Source organism: Peromyscus leucopus, chromosome 2, assembly GCF_004664715.2.
Source record: "Peromyscus leucopus breed LL Stock chromosome 2, UCI_PerLeu_2.1, whole genome shotgun sequence".
Classification (NCBI taxonomy): domain Eukaryota; kingdom Metazoa; phylum Chordata; class Mammalia; order Rodentia; family Cricetidae; genus Peromyscus; species Peromyscus leucopus.
The window spans coordinates 10,850,218-10,872,652 of record NC_051064.1 but is presented as its reverse complement, the minus strand read 5'-3'; positions in this window follow the sequence as shown (position 1 = coordinate 10,872,652).

The window sequence follows — 22,435 nt, the reverse complement described above, 5'->3', positions numbered from 1 at the left end:
GGCTCCTTCAGAATCATGTATATTTTATAAGGTTATGAACAACAATAATAGACATGCCCTACACAAAGATCTGCAGGCAACTAAGAAATGCTGGGAGCAAGAGAAATAGACTTCCCCAAGGAAAAGCATACCAACTGGTTATCAAATACCAAAAAGGTGAGCCCTGAAATCATATGTACAAGAAATATTATACAGATTGAGCAGGTTGTATTTAAATATAGGCATGTAACATCTATTAGTAAGAAATGGGGGCATGGACTTGAAAGATAGCAAAGAAGGTTATATGGGAGGGCTTTGAGGGAGGAAAGGGAAGGAACAAATGATGTAATTATGTTGTAATCTCAAAAACTAAGGGTAGTAATTTTTAAAAAGATAATTGAAGTAGCAGGAAAATATCACTAAGTCAAAATTAGTCCATCTAAAATGAAAGTTTGATGCTAAAAGCAGAAATTATCTATTTGAGGGATTCTAGAAACATCAGTTATTCCATAACTCCAAAAAGTAATAAATGGTGAATAAAGAAAATGAGAAGACAGAAAAAAATCCTTGCCCTCTACAAGAGGTCCAAGTTAATTTTAATGTGGTCAGGAAAAAGTGTTTTTAGAAGATCAGATTCTGCCTCTGAGGCCATGATATTTGCAAATGAATACTTATGTGCACCATATGCAAGACTGGGCTTTACTACTATGTGCTATGCATGTTTATGTGCTTCAATAATTCATGCAGTCAGCTTCCCAGAAACAATATTTGCACTAGTGTCTCTGCAGCTTCTGCATTCAAATTAGCTCTGTAGAAAAGAATGAAGTCTCCAAAGCCCCGGAAGCACGTCGCCCCAGGATTCCCCCTCCAAGCAAAGGAGGAGACTCTGCTGTCAGAACAATGCTCTCCATATGGGTCTGCAGCTTTCCCTAGTGGATAATCCTCTTCTTCCAGGTGCTGCCTTCCTTTGCATACACAGCAGATAGATCCTAAAATCCCCTACAGGGAAAATGAAACAAAACAACAACAACAAAACCCAAGGGCACGTCAGTGTTGCTGGAAGGAAGGGAAAAACAGATTATTTCGGTTCTAGTAGCTTTACTAAGAATTCCCAGTGTGCTTAGTTATTTGAGCACAGAAACAAGTTTAGATTTCCCCATACATAAATTACATAAATTGGAAAAGCAAGACCATCACCCTAAGCCTTCTTTAAATGGTCCTAAATAGTCTAGTACCACAAGAATGACAGCAGTACTTCCCATCCTTAAAGTTACCAAGTCAAGCAATTTTTGTCAAAAACAGCACCCCCCCACACACACACACCAACACTCCTTTGGGCCACTCTTTATTTTTTTTTCAAAAGAGTTCAAATAAACAGAAGACTTGGAGATAATATATATTTTTTTAAAAGGCCTGGCCCCCAAAACTCTGAATTTTTCAAAAGAAAATCTCTATCTTGAATGTTCCTGATTTCCATATGGTCTCCCCTGTTCCTTCAGTTCCTTCATGAAACAAATGGTTATAAATCAAAAGACATTTTCCTTTGAAGGTAGAAGAATGCACTACCTGCATCGGGTCTACTCAGTGGTGGGATGAAAGGTGGCTGGGGGACTTGCCCTTTGTCCTGCTTATCACCATTCTTAGAAGATTCTGTGAAGGCCCAGCACTTCAGCTACTACAGTACATGCGTGCGTGTGTGCGTGCATGCGTGCGTGTGTGTGTGTGTGTGTGTGTGTGTGTGTGTGTGTGTGTGGTGACTTTCACTCAACACCTTCAGCTCAGGTTGGCTGTGCCACAGGAAAGGATCTTGAATGCTCTTCTTTCTTTCTTTCTTTCTTTCACAGCTTCTGAGGAAGAGCTGTTGTTTGTTAGCCTCAAACTCCTTCTTGGTTAGCAAAGGGTAATTTCCTTACTGCCTATATTAAAGAAGGAAAAATATTGACACAGGCAAAGTCATTTAAAAATAAAGTTTCATGCAATCAGCTCTGAGTGTTTAATGGAACAGTGACTCCACATTTATCCCACAAACATAATCAATTCCAATGATGCAATATCTATGTGCTGATGCATCTGACCTTGAAATAATAGTTACTGTTTATGAAATGTCTTCCATATTGACTCATTAAGCCTGAAGACCACTCATGAGGTAGATACTATTTTTTTTCATGAACTGGAATGGGAACATTGAGGTACAATCAGATGGAATAAATTGTCCCAAGTGAAAATAGTTAGCAAGTGCCTAAACTAGAGGCGAAACTCAACACTTTACATTTTCTCTTTGGGCATTCCTCAACCTCAAGTGAAAAGGAGGTCTATGTGTTCCCTCTATAGGCTTCAGATATTCTCCCCTGCATGCAATGTGTGGAGCAAGGCCATCCACGTTACCAGTCGCTGCCACTTGATTTCACTGAGTTACAGGCAAGGCTTTGAGTTTTCCTTTAGGGGTAACTGTCTCCATGTAATAAGACTGAAGAGTTCTAAACCAGAAACACCCCCCAAATATTTGCTCTCTGTCATTTTTTAGGAAAAGTGAGTAGTGGTTGATATCTGCATGGACAGAGATTTCCCAGGTGTTAGAAAAGAAAAGGCTGAGTGCATATCTGCAAGAACATCCATCACAATGTGAGTCAACAAAGCTTGGCCTGAGAGTCAGTATTTGGCTTAGGGCTTGTGGACAATTTGTGAGTGTGAAATGCCCTGTGCTGGGGAAGGGAAGGGCTGAGAGGGATGCTCAACATCTGCGTGTGTGCAGGTGCACAGATGGCCACCTCTTTCCTTTTCCCTAGGAACACAACACAGAGAGGCAGCCCTGCCCTGGCTTCCTGTTTAACTTCTGACCCCATCTCTTATATTAGTCTAGTATAACAATAGACTGATGCTTTCCACAGCCCAGCCTCTCTGAGAAGTTTAGAGTCTCCCTCAAAGTAACAACACTGCTTAAATAATTGTCCAACCAACCAGATAGGGAAAGCCGCCGGGTGGCGGTGGCGCACACCTTTAATCCCAGCACTCAGGAGGCAGAGCCCAGGCAGATCTCTATGAGTTCGAGGCCAGCCTGGGCTACCAAGTGAGTTCCAGGAAGGGCTCAAAGCTACACAGAGAAACCCTGTCTCAAAAAACCAAAAAAAAAAAAAAAAAAAGGGAAAGCCAATCAAACAGTCTAAGCAAAAGGAAGCTATTCTTCCTTAGGCCAATGAATCAGTGAGGGGAAGTTGCTAATTCCATGAGTTTAACTGTGAGCACAAAAGTTACCAAACAGATGAGCTGCTGATTACTAATACCACATGCAAAGCAGTTCACACAGTTCCTGTCCTAGGGAATAGACTGAACAAATGACTAATGGTTGTAGTCCCAATTCATTGAACTTCTGAAGGTGTTAAGAGAAATGGAATATATTCAAATGTTGTTTAAATTGAAGATATAATCATACCGTGTTAGTAAGTGTAAGGTTTGTCCCCAGGGCTTCTCCTTGTGACATTGAAAGCAACCATTCCTCCCCCCCCTCAATTCTTCAGTCTCTCTCCTGCCTTGTCCCACTTATTCCCGTCATTGTCTCAATAACCACATTTATAATTGGACACACTCTGCCCTGAAGACATTAACTTTCATGCCTATTGTTCTCTGTCTTCTGAAAGAATAGACAGAAAGACAGAAACATGTTGGGTTCACTACAGTTTAGTTTTAGCAAAGTGAAGAGAGGAAGAAGCTGCCCACCTCCACCACACTTATACTTTGCCTGTGCTACTCTGACAATTTATAGAGAACCATAAGGCAAAAGCCAAAGATATAGAGGCTTACCTGTGAGAAAATTAAATACTTAGGTAAAGAGTACTCAGCCCCCAGATGCCTTCATCCTTAGCATGGATGATCTGTAATAGTAATAGAAAACCCCCCTTCCCATTACGCAGCCACTCACTCTATAATCTCAACTGTAAGCATTCTGCCTCTGCCAACATCTGCTTTCTGCCCAGTTTGTTTCTTTAACTATTTCTATGGTAGTCTACAATCCGTTGGCTCACAAGGATCCAAAGACTTTCTTTTATATATGACTGTGTAGCATGAAAAGTCACCAGATAACATCAACTGAAGCAGAGAATGCTGGCAGCTTATGGAGAATTAATCTATGGACACAAAAAGAAACCATAAAGAGCAATGAAAGAAAATGCCAGGGCTTGGATGAGGCAATGAAACATGAAATGGAGAAAAAAGACAGGGTTGTTGCCCAATTTTGATTTATAAATGGCAGGGCTCTGTGATAATGGGTATGTACCCCATGAAAAAGAAGGTTCTGGTGATAATTTGTTGTACATTTTGTTTGTGCAGCTGTGGTGCCACTTATGGAAATGACTAACTTAGGGACAAGCATGTCTCTGAGCACATTTCTGTTGTTGGTTGTTTTGAAGACACAGAAATTCTAAGGTAATTCGGCCTGGAAATAAAAGGCTGAGTATGGGTAGTATACAGAGGGGACTTCCAACAAGAAGAAAAGAGTAAGATGACTTAGAAATAGAGATGGAAACAAGAGCTCACAGCCCAGGACAAAGCAGTGACCAACACCAACATCCAAAGTTCAAATATGGGAAGAGAAACCACCAGGGACGCAGAGCAGAGGAAGAACAATGGTGAATATATACCCAAGTCCACTTGAGTGATGGGAAGTGGTGTTTGGGTTTCTCTTTGTGAAGAACCAGAGTGATGTGCTCACCCAGGTCTTAGATTTGTTCTCCTTTAGCTTCTCCATGCTCCTTGGCATTGCCCATGTCTCCTATCTTCATCTCAGACTGTTTGAGGGACTTAGGCTGGCAGATATAGGCCAAGTCCATGGGCTGTAACAGGTGGGGAAGAGTAGCATAAAATTATCAGAAGGCCACAGGCGATTATGAATGTTTAATGTGTTCCCTCTGTGCCTTGACTTCTAATTCACTTGTTAGGAAAAGAAGATTTTTAAGTCTTAATCTTTATGTGATGGAGGAGGGAGAGAGAGAGAGAGAGAGATATTAAACAATGATGGTTTCTTGATTAGATTAAATATACTGAAGGTGTACTTCAAAGTCACATTAAGAAAACTGTCTTTGCATATATATATATATATATATATATATATATATATATATATATAAAATCTTAGTATAATCATTATACTGAGAGTTATTTTAGGGATAAATTAAAGTCTCAGATAAAACTGCAGAAAAATGAATAGCCTCTGAGAAATCCATGAAAGTTCCCAAAGATGATGTCTGCCTTAGCAGGAGCATCTATCACCCCAGTGTGACAATGAACACTGATGATCTCAGCAAGCAGGCGAGTGTTGTCTGTCCCTCAGTGACTTCTTTCTCTCTTTTCCCTTATCCTGCCTGGAGTGATGTTTGGCAAAACAATGAGGAACTGGAGATTCCTCTGAGTCTGGGAATCCATCCAGTACTTTTCTATCCAACATCATCACTGATATTATTGTGGATCTAAGAACCAAGAAGAGAGGAATAAAAGGAAGATACAAAATTGGTGGACCTTGATCCATGGGCAGCTGTCTAAGTGCTGCTGGTCCTAGCTTACTTCTGTGCCTCATTTTTGTGGAATTTTGGCAAAGTAGTCAACTGTAAAGGATTCAGGGGAAGCCTAAGAAACATCTTTTGGTTTGTGTCTTGTTTATTGTCTGCCTACTTTGCTTATTACAGACTTTATTTTCAGCTAATCACGTAGTGGTGCCTAACAATCCCTGCATGATATTTACACTTTGGTATAGTGGTCTCATGCGATGTCATGGTGGCTCATGGAATATAGTAGAAGTGTTGGATGGGATGTCTGCAGTTAGAAGATATCAGGGCCTGGATCTCTTGCATCATCCTGCTTCCTCTTTTGAATGGATCCTTCAAATGGAAGCCAGCTGCTATATTGTCAAGTCTGTGGGGTTCTCTGTGTGGAGGGGACAGAGAGCCCAAGACAGTAGCTATGTAAAGGAACCTGCTGGGAATTGGATCCTTCGAGCCTTTTGCAAAACTATCAACTAAATTGTGATGCCCTGGGAAGAGTAAGTCAGAACAGACCAAGGAGTTAGTCCTAGGCTCCCAACTCTTAGAAAACATCTCACAGAATAAATGTTTGTTTTGTGTTTCTTTAACAGTGTTAACAGATAGCAATATAAGCTTTCTTTTCTTTTTTTTTCCACAAAGCTCAAATTAGATGCCAAAAGCTTAGTATCTGCTGGATTTTGTAGGCTCGGCCCTGAAGAAGAGCACAGCAAATGGAGAAAATATAAGGTGACAAGGTCTGAAGTTAGACATTTAGGGGGACATCAGCTATAGGTACCATGAAAACTTTTATTTAAGTAAGTGAAGTTTTAAGAACAAAAAGTTTTCAACAGGCAATAGGGCCTATCCTTGCTGCTGTCAGTCAGGGAGGATACCAGGGTATTCTGTATTCATAACAACCTGGCAGCAGGCTGAGTGACGTGCAGGGATCTATGAGCAAGCCGAGTTCTTCCAGCCAGGTAGGTAGCCCTAGGAAAGACATTCAACTTCAGTGCTTCCTGATAGAAGGTGGACACAAAGATGGGGATTAGGAACAGAGTTGTCAAGGTGAAGCTCCAGTACAAAAAACAGTACAAGGACCCAGGGAGCATCTGTTTGACAACACGAGGTAAGGACTCAGAGGAAATAACTGAATGAGGAGGAAGGCTGACTTGTATGGTCCCTCAGCAGCTGTCTGATGCTTCCATGATGAGTGGAGTGCATCTCCCTAACATTGAAAATGGTCACTGAGCTAAGTTAGAGAAAGGTCTGTGGGTAGGTTTCAAGTCTTAGGGGTAAATAGAGTTGAAGGAACAGAACTTTAGGCAGATCCTATGAGGCTAGATCATTTCATTAATCTATACATTTTGAAGATGACAGCCAGGCCTTCCTGCCTTATGTAGCCCACATTTCTCATGTGTCCATTTATTCTAAAGGGAAAGTGTTTCCAGTACAGTATTTTCTGGACTGTATGTAGGGTGAATCGAATGGGACAGACAAATAGAATTAGAAGCACCCTCAAGAAGCAAGGATATCCCCTATGAGAAACCTGAAGACTCATGCTGATCACATGGTGAGCAACAAGCATGGATACTGCTGTGAAATACTGCAGATCTCATTTCTGGTTAGCAAATAAGCTTAGCTACAAGCTATCTTAGAAGAAGTAAAGGTGTATATAAAAATTAGAGGTGACTAATGGTGGATTGCCCATTCACTAGCTGATAGTCCTAAATCCATATGCATATAGGCAGCACTAATTGTACTCAGTGAGTTATAGAAAAGAAAAGGAGGAAGCTATGAAGCTGGGATACTGTCTAGAAGGAGTCAGAGGGGAAAAATGCAAGATAGACTGTAGCAGGATATTATTTTAAGGTGTGTTACTTTTGTTTATGTTGCACTTGTTTAACTCTGTGAAGCTGTGTTACTGTGCTTGTCTAAAATACCTGATGGTCTAATAAAGAATTGAATGGCCAATGGCAAGGCAGGAGAAAGGATAGGCAGGGCTGGCAGGCAAAGAGAATATATAGAAGGAGAAATCAGAGGAGAGATCTAGGAGCCAGAGAAGGAGGAGGACATCAGGGGCCAGTCACCCAGCTACAAAGCAAGCTACAGAGTAAGAGTAAGATTTACAGAAGTAAGAGAACAGGAAAAGCCTAGAGGCAAAAGATAGACAGGTTAATTTAAGAAAAGCTGGCTAGAAACTAAGCCAAGCTAAAGCCAGGCATTGTAAATAAGAATAAGACTCTGTGATGATTTATTTGGGAGCTAGGTGGCAGGCCCCCCAAAAGAGTAAAAACAAACAACAGTAGATATAAACTAAATACATTGCATTCGCCAATGTAAATTACCAAAGAATCTATGTTAAAAAGTATTAATGCCATTATTTTAAAAAATTGTATCTGATTTCAAGTAGCCAAAGGACTTTGGAACAATATCTAGTGGCCTGGCAGATTCAGGTGGGTCGGGTACAAGGAGCTGGAAGCCACCCAAGCTGCTACTCTAGCGGCTGCCAACTACCACCTCTGTTGTTCCTGCCGGATATGCTGCAAGGAATGGAGACTTTCCTTCATGAAGAGTGGTAATTACTTGGCAAGCCATGACTGCTTTCACATGTGATTTTAAAATATGTATAAAAGGCAATTTCAAAAATCAGTTTCTGAAATGCTTTCATGTATAGCCTGCCAAGTTGTGATTGCTGAACAAGGAAATGGAGGGAGTGTATTCTGTCTGTCAGCAGGGGTTTGCTACCCCTGCTTAATGACTTCAGCGTTGAGGAGAAGCGTGGGCAAGGTGCAACTCCCAGTCTGAGCTCTTAACTATAATAATCACGAACTAATGGAAGGGAAAGAGTTGGTCTTGAGCTGAGATTGTTTCAGATTCTTTTAAATGTCAGTTTTGCAAAATGATTCTGAAGATTGAATCAGAGGGAAAAACACAGTGAGAATATTCGGATTTCTGTAGTTGGTAGCAGTAAAAGAAAAGTCTGGAAGTTTCTCCAACCATGTTTCACACAGAGGTGAGCAGTCCTAGAAAAACAATCCTGAGGAGAATTTGGTGAAGGCTTTTTGATATTTTGTGGATTAATGATGAGCATTAGGTCCACAAAGTATATGTAAATTGCATAAATTATCTCATATTTTAAGTTTTTCTCATTTTCCAAACCCTTGCTATTTTAGTGGTATGCTATGGATCAGATTCCATGAACAAATGGCCTGTGCTTGTGAAACAAGTTATCACTGGCCACAAGGACAACAATGCTCATTGAAGTGAATATTTCCATAGAGACTTCAGGTCATGAAGAAGAATGGAACTAATTTGTGATAGTTCAATCTTCATAGAGAAATGTTTTGTAATGCAAAATTAAAATTAATAGCTAATTTATATTATCTGCTGATAAGGAAGACAAAACTATTTCTTGGGAAAAATTTTGAATAGTCATTTACATTTTGATTTATGTAAGATCATTATCAAAGAATATTGTAAAATAATTTTTCAACATTTTTGGTGAGTAATAAGAGCTCAGAGCTAAAGTAAAATTGCTTTCTGCAAGTGGTAGGATTACAAAGAAATGAATAAATGCCCTTTACCTTTCTGCCTTCCTTACTTACATAGAATTTTATTCTTTGGTTTTGGGAAGGAAATATTCCTCCTTTTTCTTTCCCTAAATGATTCTGATTTTGCTTGTGTTTATTGCTGATGCTTATTGTGTAAACATCAATAGGAAGAGCTCTTAACCTAAGAAACTGAACTCTCATTAACTTTTAAGTGTTCACCAATATCCCACTCCCCTCTACTTCAACCATATGAGGGCTCAACACTCTCTTAACACTGTGGTGGGGCTCTTGACAGGCTTAAGCCAGTGGCAAAGTTCCAAACCCCAGCAGTTACTTGATGATGCCAGATCCTCCAAAGAATCCTTCTGTAACACCAATAACAGTGGGCACATGTGTAAAGCAGGATTTGCCTTCAGTGTGGCTTAGTAAGTGACTATGGTGGACAGAACAATGAGGAAAGTTCCTCTGACCCAGGCATATGGTGGAAAGAATTCTTTATAGTTTCAAACAACTGCAAGTTGGGGGTTGCTGGTTACTAAAATATAACCTATATCATACTAACTGGTGCAAAGAATGCTTGATAATAGTTGCTGTTAAGAGTGATCCTCATATAACACTTTTTCTTGATTTTTTTAAAAAACACTTTTTATCTAAGCACAAGATAATATGATTGAGAAACATACTGTGCCCTAGTCAACTTTGTCAACCTGACACAGCCTAGAGTCATCTGAGAGGAAAACCTTGATTGAGGAATTGCCTAGGTCACATTGGTCTGAAAACATGTTTGTGGGGAATTATACTGATGATTAATTATTGCAGGAGGGCCTTGCACACTATGGGCAGCACTATCCCTAGGCAGGTGGTCCTGAGCTATATAAGAAAACTAGCTAAACTTGATCCAGAGTGTGAGCAGAGAGCCAAAGAGTGACCCAGAAAACAGTATTCTTCAACGGTTCCTACATTCAGGTTTCTGCTTTGAGTTCCTACCCAGACTTCAATCAATGATGGATTGTAACCTGGATGTTTAAGATGAAATAAACCCTTTCTTGCCCTAAGTTGCTTTTTGTCAGAGTGTTTTATCACAGCAACAAAATAAAACTAGATCACCATGTGTCAGACATGTAACAAAACTACCAATGAAGGATTGTAGCATGATTCCCACTTTACAAATGAAACTAAAATAATTTGATTATCTAATATTCCAATAAAGATTTGAAAGCTGATAGTCATACTCCCTAATTTAACTAGTAACCAGAGTGACATGCTTCTCTCAAAACACAGCGTTCAATGAACCCTGAAGGCTATGATACTCTTAGTGGTGAACTTAAGCCTAGCTTTTAGTCAATAATTACAGGTGACAGACAGTTAACTGCAGCCCAGCCTTCATCTCCATCAAAAGGTTCCCAATTTGAATTATCATTCAGAGAATATCTAAAATGAACTAAGTGTTCTGCCATATGAACTTTACATTTTTCACTTGTTGCTCTTTAGATCCTTTTCATTTATAATTTTATTACTTCATTTAATCAAGCCATTAAAGGCAACAGATGTCGAACATGCACGTGGATCTGCAGAGCAAGACCTTATGCTCTGTACTATTTGGCTCAGTCTCCATGCTTCTATTAGGAGAGAATTCCTGTAAATGAACATAGCAAAACTCTGTTAGACAGAGGCTCTCAGACAGAATGGCCTTGAACAAAGTTGGCTTAGGGACTGTGAGAGTTCTGCCAGCTCTGGGTCGTTGGCAGTCATTGCATATCCTCAGGTTGTTTCAGAACACATGCTGTGTGCAGCTAGCAACCCAGCCTCTTGGAGCTGTGAAATGTCTCTCTGCAGCCCTCCAGTGAAACTTCAGAAGGAGTGCCAACATTCCCGAAAAGCCATAGCTAAAGTGACATGCACATACAGCATCTGCCATGGATTTGAGTTATTCCACAGTCTTTATCTTGAAGTACATATACTTTCTTCCTTCAGAAAAGAACATAGAATAACCAAGAGAATTTTGGTTAACAACTTTTTGGCTTCTAAGATAATGTGAACAATGCTTTATTACAAAAATCTAACTTGGGTCGTCTGTTGATCTCTTTACTACAGACCTTTCTTTGTCTTTGAATTTCCTCTATCTTACAAAAGCATTAAGTCTGTTCATACTTTCCTTTGTAATGATATCCCTAACTTGTACAGTTTGTGTTGTGTGGTGGTATCGTGTTTCCCAAAATATTGTGTACTCTAATAAATTTATCTGGGGTCAGAGAACAGACAGCCACTAGATACAGAGGCTAGAAAATGGTGGCACTCACGCCTTTAATCCTAGCATTCCAGAGGCAGAAATCCATCTGGGATCTCTGTGAGTTCAAGGCTACATTGGAAAGAGCCAGGCATGGTGACACACGCCTTTAATCCCAGGGAGTGAGCCTTTAATCCCAGGGAGTGGTAGTAGAAAGCAGAAAGGTATATAAGGCGTGAGGACCAGAAACTAGAGGCATTTGGCTGGTTAAGCTTTTAGCTAGTTAAGCTTTAGGCTTTTGAGTAGCAGTTCAGCTGAGACCCATTCTGGATGAGGACTCAGAGGCCTCCAGTCTGAGGAAACAAGACCAGCTGAGGATCTGGCGAGGTGAGGTAGCTGTGGCTTGTTCTGTATCTCTGATCTTCCAGCTTCACCCCAATACCGTTCACAGTTTTAAATTTATTAATAAAGACTCTTTAAGATTCTGCTACAGTGTTGTGCCAACTATCGAATATAATTCCAATTCAAACTCAGAGTCAGTGTAAGTCTGATCCAGTGAAGGGGTAAAACAAAGAAAACTGAACTCCTGTTAATACAAGTCTGGAGTAAAATTCCTCAGCAATCTGGCAGAACCTTGTCCCAGATGTGAAATGAGCAAAAGGAATTTCATCACAATACAAATAAATGCAATAAGTGCAAAACCCTGTCCTTTATCCATAGTAGTGTTAGTTCATTTTTATATAATGTTCCAGTCCTTCTTTTTGGAGTGGAACTCACCTCAGATTCCTCACATATAGTTTTATTGAGGTTGAGACTAACTATAAGTCTGAATTTTTTTTGTTTGTTTTAAAAACAAAATCCAATAAAAGTGCTCATGTCTTTAAGAATCTTCTGAGAGCGTACTGAATCTCTGTGGGTAGCCACAGAACTGAAATTGTCTTGTAGAAAAGTAAGAGCAGTGCTGACAGAATAAAAAGTAGTTGGGACCACTATTTCCCTTTTTGTTTGAAAGTGTTACCTAAATGCCTTAGGGTTGTTTGCTTGTAGGGGTACCAGTTTCCCATTGTGCTAGTTGGTCATTCATGCCCATGGGTAGAATACCATTCTTCTGTTCAACTCTGACTCCTCACTCATGAAAACTGAACATGCTGATGCATTCATGTTGGAGGAGCATAAAAGAAACTCACAATCAAAATCATCAAGGAATGTTATGGGAAACCTGAAATTTCCCTTTTGTAATATTCTTTTAAAATATTCATTGGATAGCTGTATCTACATCAGCCAAACTAATTTTCTCATTTTTTGTTGGCAGTCATGAATCCTCTTGGATCCAAACTGGTGACTTTCCTCAATAATTCTGGCATGAGTTCACATATCAGTGCAAGTGCATAGAAGGGATGGATCAATTGTCAGGGGAATCAGTGACACAAATACAGTTCTGTAAGTGTGAAACACAGGTGTGTTTCTCTGTAGTGTCTCTATCTTATTGATTTGTGCTTACACTTTCTGCACTGCCTCTATGCTTCCCAAATTTACATCACATATTTATAAAAAGAAAAAAATTCAAAAACTTGCCAGTATAGACAGTATTTAAAGCTGGGCTGTCAAGTGAAATAATGTAGAGAGTAAGGTGTAGCTGAAGTGTTTTTCAGTCCTGCCCAGACCCACAGACCCCACAACCACTTATAAAATAATCACTTACAAGTTTATATTAATTAAACTGCTCGACCATCAAGTCAGGCCTACCACTGACTAGCTCTTACACTTAAACTCAGCCCTTTTTTGTTAATCTATATGTAGCCACATGTTCCGTGGCTTTACCTGTTGCCTTTACATGCTGCTCCCTGGATGGCAGGCTGGCGTCTCCCCTCAGCCTTCCTCTTCCCAGAATTCTCTTCTCTGTTTGTCTCACCTATACTTCCTGTCTGACTACTGGCCAATCAACACTTCATTTATTAACCAATCAGAGCAACACATTCTCAGCATACAGATATCCACAGCAGTAAGGTTCAAAGCAAAGGATGAGACAACCAAAGGCCATGCCTTAGATCTGCTTCAGAGCTGGATGTCTGAAAAAAACAGAGAAATGAGCAATGGGGAGGAGGGAGAAAGAATTATCTGTGACTTCACAGGAGCTGAAACCAAGAAAAGGGAGGAAAGAAGAAAAGAAGGGAGGAAAGTAGAAAGGGAGAAATGGAGGAGAAGATTGGAGGAGGGAAGGAGGGACTGACTATGTGAACTATGTCAAAGGCTACATGCAGGGTAAGGAGATGAGAATCTAAGCCTGGCTGCTGCACATAGCAGCATGGAGTTACATGGGGCAACATACCTGACCTGGAGAGGCATATAAGAAAATGCTGACAGAGCAGAGTTCCAACACTCAGTGCAGGGTGCAGACTCTGCACGTGAGAACAACCTAAAGAATTTCTAAAGCACTGATTCCTGGGCCCTTTTCTCAAAGAATCAGACCCGTAAGAATGGACAGGTGGCTAGGAGGCTTTCTTCTGAACATTCCATTTCAGTCAGCTAGATGACTAACTGGCTGTTGGCTTCTACAGTCCAGGTGACTTTGGTCAGTAGGAACAGTAATCACGATGATGAGCAGTGTGATATGTGTACCAGAAAAGCTGAACTTGAATAGGCAAAGAAAGTTTAGAGACCTTGCTGTTGCCCCACAAGCAATGCGTCAGTTGGATATGGTAAATAAAGAGGTGCTCACATTGGCATTCAGAAGAAGGGATTTTGGAAAAGAGGTTGAGTTGAATGCTACAGCTACAAGCTATGAGACCAGCTAAGACCCGTTAGCAATAGTCACACACTGCTTTTGAATTTGAAAAGGGCATAACAAAGTTGATGCTTTGTTGTCTATCATAAATGATTGCATTTTTAAAAAGGCATCTACATTTGTTTTCATTTGTGTGAGTGCATGTATGTATGTTGGTGCGTGTGTGTGTGTGTGTGTGTGTGTGTGTGTGTGTGTGTGTGTGTGTGTATTTGCATGTCTGTATGTGAAACATGCTAGAAGAGGGTGTCAGATTCTCTGGAACTGGAGTTACAGGTACTTGTAAGTCTCTGGTTGTGGGTGCTGGGAGTCAAACAAGGTCCTCTGTAAGAGCAGCAAAAACAACTTCTCAGCCATGTCTCCAGCCCCACATGGTTGCATTTTTTCATAAGACATCTATAATAAGGATTATTCTTCATTGCAGTTATATTCTTTTTGCTTGTTTCCACACAATCCTCTCATTACCACATCTTTTATTTCTTAATTACCATCATTTTTACATTTATCTTGAAAAGTAATTTTTAACTCAGCTTCAAAGCCCAATGAGTACACAGAGTTTAATATTTATTATTTATTTTATTTGTCACTGGACTTATCCACAATGCCCATTGTATTACTCAGAACACTGAGATAATCTTGCATTAAAACATAACATAGGGGACATGAGAGGCAGTAGTGGAATGACATCATCCAAAGAAGACACTTCTGAGATGCAAGGGGATAGATACCATTGCCACAATAGGCATGATCTGGACTTACTCAGAAAAAATGGTGAAAGCTGAACCCTTGGGAAAGAGGAGACCAGTGTTCAAGAGCATCTTCTCCTTGCCAGACTTAGGAGAAAGTTACCTTGTGGGTAGTAACAGCACATCCAAGGCTAAAATGATATCACTCAAAGGGCTCCTGGAAAACTGCTATAGCTTGTATCTGAGAAGTCCCTCAATAACTTACATGTTGAAAACTTGGTCTCCAATGCAGCAGTGTGTAGACATGGGACCACCCGGCCATGATTGAATAAGTGCAGTTCTGACATAATCAGAGGATTAATCTATTGATGGATTCATCATTTCGTAGGCTATTTCTTAGTGGTGAAAAATAACAGAAAGTAAAACCTAGTCCATGGAAAAAATAGGAGCCTGACCCTAAAGGAAATGTTTATCACCAGCCATTCACTTATTGAATGAATGTTTCCTGGCCACCATGAGGAGAGCAGCTTTATTTCACAGTTTATTTTTGTTTTGACATTCTGTTTTAGTATAGCTCAAAGACAAAGGATCCAAGCACACAGACTGAAACTCTGTAACCATGAGCCCAAATAATGTTTCCACCTTTAAGCTGATTGTCTTAGGTGTTTTGTTACAGTATACAGATGCCTGACTACTACAAATGTTAACTGTAAATGTTGAATGGGTGAAGCAGATGCTTCTAGATAACATAAAATTCGGGGGCTTTTTATTGGTACTGTACACTGATTGCTGACATCTGTTCTGAGGTTTTCACTTTGTATGTCTGCATTGTACAACTGTGGGAAAGACTTCATTGAGATCCAGATTCTAGAAATGTATAGTGAGTGCAACTGACATGGAAAGTTCTGCAGAGCTATGACAGCTGTTGCTCTGAAGTTTGATAGAGGCAGAAGAGCTGGCTAAGCTCCCAGGCACTTTAGGGGGCTGTCCTGAGTTCTCTTCCCTCTGTCTTCAGGTGACCTCTGTCATCTCCTGGTCTGAATGAGAAAGTCAGTGAGATGGCATTTCTTAAAAAAAAAGAAAAGAAATGACAACTCTCTTAGGCAATCATAGCATAACTGTTGAATCCAATGTTTTCAATTCTTTCTCTTTGGTGACCCAATAGGATCTAACACTTCAAAGCCCTCCTGGAAACTTTCTTTGAGACATTACCATCTTAGTTGTTGTGATACATTCTAGTATTGCTTTGCTGATGCTTTTTTCTTCCCCTTCCTGGCCTGTGGACAGTTCTGTGGGTTATTCTCAACAGTTCTCTTTGAAAAACTATTTTCACCCTGCCCTGGAGGTTTCACTATCACTGTGCTCATGATCCCAAACCATTTCCTGACCCCTTTCTTCTTTTCTGTTTGCAGTACTAAAGTTTTCACCACACATTAATTTTTTGTTATTAGATCTAAGGAAAACACAACATTTCTTTCTTATGACAAGTTCCCACATCCAGCTGCTTTTCAGTTCTGTAGAAAAGTTAACACAAGATCATAGCCTTTTACACTCTCATATTGTTCTAACAGCAAGGGGGTGGTGTACAGCTTCCATCTTATGATTATGCTTCAAAAATTGTATCCCTGAGGCTTGGGTAGCACAGAACTGGAGCAACCTTAACACAAGGTGAATATTGACCCTAATGCTTACACTGTAAGTTGCTGAGCAGAATATATGCAGGCAGTGTACACCCAAGAGAAAAGAAGGAAATTGAACTTGTAACTTGAGTTGTTCAGTTTTCTTCCAAGACCTACAGGTCAAGTTAATTTGGAGAAGCCATGAGAGTTATAAAATGGTTGTATTGTTTGTGTGAAGAAAAAGGTATTGGAAATGGAGTGCCTCTGGAATACTCCCATTTTCAATCCATGAGGGGACTAGTTGGGACAATGAAGCTTAGCTTATCAACAATAAGATGATTGGAATAGAGTACACACACATGAATATGAATGAGATCTGTGTCATCATCAAGTTGACAGAAAAATGAAAGTACAAAAATTAAAATCCATTAACAACTTAAATCCATTATTGCCACAGAATGCAAAATTCAAGGCTTTTTAGTTTGTTTGCTTCTTGTTGCTTTGATAAAATACTCTGAAAAAAATGAACTTAAGGGAAAAAGGGTTCATTTTAGCTCACAATTCAAATCCAACATGATGCGGAAGGCAAGACTGTAACTTGAGGCAGAATGATGAATATGTACAGTTGCTTACTTCCATATCTCCATTTATGGAGTCTAGGATCAACAACGACACCTGCAGAGAGAAGAGGGGTCTACAATTCAGCTAGGGAATAGTACCACTCACAACAAGGGGTCATGGGATCGTCTCATCTCAAGTAAAAATCTAATTACTATAATCCTCCACAATCATGCCAGAGGCCTTTCTTCCTGGTGGTTCTGTGTTCTGTCAGGTTAACAGCACCAAGCATGACACAAATAATTCAAGTTTATAATCAAATCTTGCCCTTGTGGGCTAAATTTCACAGAAACTAAATTCTAAACTTCAACTTCTTCATCTTTCTCTGCTGCTTGGTCCTAAGTGGATACTTCTGATGCTAGTGAACCTCGTGAAAGCTACAGCCAAGTCCACCTCAAGCCAACTGACCTTTTTGTTTGTTTGTTTTTGTTTTTCGAGACAGGGTTTCTCTGTTTACCTTTGCACCTTTCCTGGGACTCACTTGGTAGACCAGGCTGGCCTCGAACTCACAGAGATCCGCCTGGCTCTGCCTCCCGAGTGCTGGGATTAAAGGCGTGCGCCACCACCGCCCGGCCAACTGACCTTTTTTAAAGTCCTCCAACAAGCACCACCCATCCACTAAATTTAAGGAACAAGACAGGAACTGAAGAGATGGGTCAGTGGTTAAGAGCATTTACTCCTCCTGAAGAGGACCTGAGTTCAGTTCCCAGCACCCACATAGAGTTTCACAACCTCCTGTAACTCTAGTTCCAGGGAATCCATTACCTTCTTCTGACATCCAAGGTCTCTCTCTCTCTCTCTCTCTCTCTCTCTCTCTCTCTCTCTCTCTCTCTCTCTCTCTCTCTCTTACACACACACACACACACACACACACACACACACACACACACACACACATTAAAAAAAAAGAAAACAAGAAATCTAGGCCCCCAGATCAGTTATTTAAGACAAGGTTATATTCTCAGAAATGAAAGAAAACCCATCTGTAGCACGGCCAAAGTTCTTAGTAAATATTCCTGAATGTTTCTGCATTAGAGTGACAGCAGACAGGTGATTGTACTGCCAGGTTGAAAGTGATTCAAAGCCAGTGACCCAAAGACTAATACTGAATTGAACTTTGGGAGATTATTCTCAACAAAAACATCATTTTCACTCTACCGTTCATTGCATTTTGATTGTAAACTCAACTATACATTCTTCGATTCTGGAGGATAGCATATCAGCCATGGCTGTGCTTGCAAGCTTAAAAATTATGTGATTATTGGTGGCCAGGCTTAGTGAAGTGTTTCTTTTCCATTCTCTCCACTGAAAATCTCATGGCTTCATTTTCCTTTTGGGTCTGTGATTCTGATAACCTACCTTCAGGTAAAATGTGAGATTCGCTCTGTAAGGAGCAGGCATTTCCAGACTAGAAACACTATCATTGCTTCTACCACATCTTACAGAAATGCTTCTGATTTAAAACGCTGTCTCCAGGAAATAATGTTTGAATATGATTTGGTTCCTTTAAAGCTCATGTTGAAGTTTGATCAGCATTGCCTTAAAAGATGGGGAGGCTTTTAATTATGATTAATGCCCTTCTTAATATAAGGAGTTTGTTCTTACAAGAATGGGTTGTTATAAAGCAAGACTTCTCTGCTGTGGATGATTGATTGATAAATAAAACACTGATTGGCCAGTATCCAGGCAGGAAGTACAGGCGGGGGACTAGCAGAGAGGAGAATTGAAAGAATAGAAAGGCAGAGAGGAGGAGACGCAGCCAGCCACCGCCATGAATACCGAGATGTAAGGTACCTGTAAGCCACGAGCCACGTGGCAACTTATAGATTAATAAAAATGGGTTAATTTAAGATATAAGAACAGTTAGCAAGAACCTGCCACGGCCATACAGTTTATAAGCAATATAAGTCTCTGTGTGTTTACTTGGTTGGGTCTGAGCTGCTGCGGGACTGGCGGGTGAGAGAGATTTGTCCTGACCAGGGGCCAGGCAAGAAAACTCTAGCAACACTTCTTATCATCATGTTTGTCTCTTCCAAACATATCCAGCTGCCAATCATGCTTTCTTCATCTTTAGAGATAACATGAAACCATCTCTGGGCGTAATGCCCAATTTTACAGGACTACCTGTGAACTGTGTTCTAAATAAATCCATCTGTCACAGGGATTTTGTAAGAGCAGCCGAAATGGATGAGATAATATGTAACCAGACAATCTAAGTCAACTTAAAAGCCCTGCATGAGGCCTTAATTCTTGAGTGTGTGTAAACCTCATTGGCTCCAGAAGCACCCTTAGGGAAATAAAAAGAAAATGAAACCAAGAACAAAAATCTCAGTGTTGTCTAGCATCCATTGGAACAAATGCCACTAGACACACTGGCTTTTGTAAAATGTTATTGAAACACAACCATGTCATTCATTTATGTGTGGTTCATGAATGATCACAGTGCAACAGTAGAGTTCAATATCTTCAAACTGCACCAGCTGAGCCATGAAGCCTTAACTAATAATTATATGTACCTTCACAATAGAAGTATACCAGCCTCTCAACTAGACTAACTTTGACACACAAGAAAGCCAATGTCTCACAGTTAGAGGCAATGCCTTGAATTCTTTCCCCTAATACCAGAATCTAGTCTTATTCTGGTTTATTGGTAACATAAGAGCAAAAATTCAAAGGGATAACAATAACCTGTTTCCAGGCTAGTTTTATGGTCAGTCCATGGCTGAATCCTAAGATCTGAGCCTTTCCTAAGATCTATACTCGATTTTTGTCATGGTTATTACTGATCTTCCTCTCCAAAAAACAGTCAATAATGTGCAGCTTCTGTAATGGGCAAGGTTCCACTGTCTGTATCTAAGCCTAATGCTGCCACATGCATGGGTATAGTTTAAATTAGCCAGATTGGTACAGGAAAGAGGTCCCAATTCTAAAGCTAGAAGGCTTTATAAACCACTAAGGCCAACATCTCTTAAACTCACATTCAAATCCAAGGTCCCAAATCACATCTTTGTTCCTCAAAGACCTTGTCCTGAATTATTCAAATTTTCAAAGCTCCTGAACAATGAATGTAATATTGAGGTGCTTTAGGACAACTAATTAATGTCTTCCTTTACTTGACTTGAAGATTGAACAAAATTAATAGATAAGTAAAACATATAGAATAAAATGTAAGCGTCATTTCTGACATTGGTGAATACAACCTATATCTGTAGATACTTTAGTGTCCCAGTGCTGGGCCCAGAACCAAACAGCTGCACTCATCCAGTCCTGTGGACCCTGGATCTTATAGTATGGAGAAGGAGAGCAGTAGATGGTAGAGGAAGAAAGGCGGAGAGGAGAGGGCTGGACTCTTGCCTTTGTTCCTCAATAACCTGATAAAGAAGGAACATGCTCAAAGATGGTAGGGGATAGTGGCCTGCATCGCTTCAGTTCTGTCCACATGGACAGGAGCATCAGAATCAAGAAGGAAGTTGTCCTTCTCATCAACATAAACTACAATGAAAGCTCAGTGAAGTAAGCTGTAGAATTTTCCAGCTGATGAGTAAATTCACATTTCAAGGACTAAGACATCTTCATGACTAAATTAATGAATGCTACCTTCCAACTGTCAGGTGTAATCCAATTGTACAAATCTTATAATCAACATCTTTATTTCTGCATTTGATTTCATGCAAAAAGTGATCAAGTGATACCTGAATGCAAAGGAAAATGCCTATTGTTCGAAAACTACAGAAAAAACTTTCAAGTTATTTGCAAAGTTTATTAATCACTAGCCTTCACTTGTGTGCTCTAATTCATAGTAACTTTTGAATCAAAACTACTGCTTTTGAGATGAATCTGTTTCCCTTATCTAAAGTGATGATACTAAATATACTGTAGTAACCTCTTTCTGTAAGGGGTCAGATGGAGACATTTTCAGGTCCTATTGACTCCAGTGCAATTGCTAAATGTCTTTCATGTAAACAATCAAACAAACAAAACAAATAGGGAGAAAATGAGTGACTGTTGATGAAACCTTGCTGCAGTCACATAATCTGGCCTACTGACCATAGACTGTTGGAATCCAGTCTGTACAGTGTTTGAGATAGTCCCCTAAGAAGATGTCAGACACACAGTAGGGATTTGGTAATACCAATCTCTCATCTTTCTCGTCACTAGGAAACACTATTGAATTCTTATAAGTATTCTGTATTTTAAAAGAATCTAGTACATAGATTTTATTTTGTAGCTCTTAAGCCACTGCCGTTAAAAAATGAGTAATTACCATCAGCTCTAAAGGATTTCATAAATCATCATTATTAAAGCTTATTTCTTAATTATTGTTGTAAAAGGTCAACAGTATGTGGACCCTAAATACTCAATTAAAGGGAAAACATATATAAGTAAATTTGAGTATATTAAGTAGATCCTGGAGATAAGTCAGAATGTTATTTGCCCCTATTTATGTTACCGACCAAAACACAACATTGGGTCTTCCTAGAATAAAATATCTAAGCAAATTAAGGATATAAGCTGGCCTTTAAAAACTGTTTTGCAACTGAAATTAATTTTTCTTCTTTGCTTCTTAAACCAATGACTTTATTTGTTTTTTTCTGTTAGAGGTATAAGAATCCATACAATGTTTTACAGAGACTTTGATGGAAATCTCTGTATTTAAATCTAAGTCTAAATGTGCATTCCTAGACAAGTGCTCTATACCTCTGAACTTTCTATCCATATGAAAAATAAGTCACGTTATTTTCCCTATTGCAAGGAATTACAGTGTGTTCGTTTGCCAGTGAAGAACCTCTCAACCAAAAATAACTGCTCCCAACTCTGCCAGTACATTTGAACCACCTGGGAGCTCATGAAAAATCAGTCAGGGCTCCATCTTTGGAGATTCTGATTTAATTCACCATGGGCAGAGCTTGTGCTCATGTTTTTAAGAGATCTGAACCATTTTTTTCTCTGTTGACCACCTTTGTTGCTGGACCTAACTTCATCCTAAAGAGTCAGAAAAGCTGATTGTGTGTGAGAGAGGCTGCTTCTCTGACAGCAGACATTGGATTATTGATTTTGCAGATTAGTGACCAAGTTACTACCACTGCTTTTAAATGATAACTACAAAAGTGTGTGAAATAAAAATGGGGAAATTGAAGAAAGGAGTTCTTGTTTTGATATGTGCACAGCTGTGTTACTTCCGGCTGTGGGGTGGGTAAGCAGAAATGGTACAGGAACAATGCTAATTCTGAGACATCCTGGGGCTCCGGTGGCTCCAGCTAATAACTCAGCACATCATTCTGGTGAGGAAACAGTTTCAGTTTGTTTGTGTTTTAATTTCTAAAAATATTTCCTCCTTTTCTGGCTTAAAGTTAACTCACAAACAAGTAGACTTCTTGACATAGAATGAATATTAATGTTTCAGCTTCCCATCTCACAATCGCTTTAAATTGCTGCACCAAGGTGATGAAAACCTTTCAAGCA